Raw genomic sequence first — 1,615 nt, forward strand, 5'->3', positions numbered from 1 at the left:
AACCTGGGTGCCTGGCACTATGAGGCAGCAGTGCTAACCACTGTGACACCGTGCCGACCTGGTGAACAATGGTTATTTTCCTGGTTCAGCAGGAGATCCTCCATTTGAACTTGAATATCTGGAAATATGGAATGACAAAGATGTGCAGGTTAGGTGGATTGGCCATGCCAAATTGTCCCTTGGTGTCAGGGGGATTGGCAGGGTATTTTTTTTAAATTTATTCGTGGGACATGGGCATGGCTGGCTGGCCAGCATTTATTACCTATCCCTGATTGCCCGAGGGCGGTTGAGAGTCAACCACATTGCTGTGGCTCTGGAGTCACATATAGGCCAGACCAGGTAAGGATGGCAGATTTCCTTCCTTAAATGACATTCGTCAACCAGATGGGTCTTTCCGACAATCAACAATGGTTTCATGGTCATCAGTAGATTCTTAATTCCAGAATTCAAATTCCACCATCTGCTGTGGCGGGATTCGAGCCCGGGTCCCCAGAACATTCGCTGAGTTTCTGGATTAATCATCTAGCAATAATACCACTGGGCCATTGACTCCCCTGAAGAACATGAGGTTACAGGGACAGGGCCGGGGTGGGATTGTTGTCAGTGCAGAATCAATGGCTAAATAGCCTCCTTCTGCACTGTAGGGATTCTATGAATCTAAGACAGTACAACTGGAATTAGCAGAGCCATGCTTCCCCTTGTGGGTGAGTCCCAAACTAGGAGGCACTGTTTCAAAATAAGGAGTTGCCCTTTTAGGACTGTGGTGCGGAGAATTTTTTTCTCACAGACAATTGTGCAACTTTGGAACTCCCTGCATCAGAAGGCTGCAGAGGTGGGGCATTTAACATTTTTAAGATCGAGGTAGACAGATTTTTGTTTGGAAAGGGAATCAAAGGTTATTGGGTGGAGATGGGAACGTAGAACTTGAAACATAAATAGACCAGCCATGATCTTATCGAATGGTGGAGCAGACCTGAGGGGCCAATTGATCTACTTCTGCTACTATTTCGTACATTCAAATGTTCTGCAAAGGGCAGCACGGTAGCACAGTGGTTAGCATTGCTGCTTCACAGCTCCAGGGACCTGGGTTCGATTCCCGGCTTGGGTCACTGTCTGTGTGGAGTTTGCACATTCTCCTTGTGTCTGCGTGGGTTTCCTCCGGGTGCTCTGGTTTCCTCCCACAGTCTAAAGATGTGTGGGTTAGGTTGATTGGCCATGCTAAAATTGCTCCTTAGTGTCCTGAGATGCGTAGGTTAGAGGGATTAGCGGGTAAATGTGTAGGGATAAGGGGGTAGGGCCTGGGTGGGATTGTGGTCGGTGCAGACTCGATGGGCCAGATGGCCTCTTTCTGCACTGTCGGGTTTCTATGATTCTATGATATTTTCAGTCCCACAGATATACATTTACATTGCGAGTGACGAGCCAATTTTATCTGCATCATTCCAAAAACGTCACTCAACCTAATCGCTCAACACCCTCGACCACACTGTCGAGATATTTGTGTTTATTTGACAGCTTTCTGGGTGAAGTCTCCCATTTGATGAGATGCTATGCGATGAAATCTTATCCAACAGTAACTAGGTTGAGATTGTCAACATTTGCTTAATTTAGGATT

Source organism: Mustelus asterias, chromosome 15 (genome assembly GCF_964213995.1).
Source record: "Mustelus asterias chromosome 15, sMusAst1.hap1.1, whole genome shotgun sequence".
Classification (NCBI taxonomy): domain Eukaryota; kingdom Metazoa; phylum Chordata; class Chondrichthyes; order Carcharhiniformes; family Triakidae; genus Mustelus; species Mustelus asterias.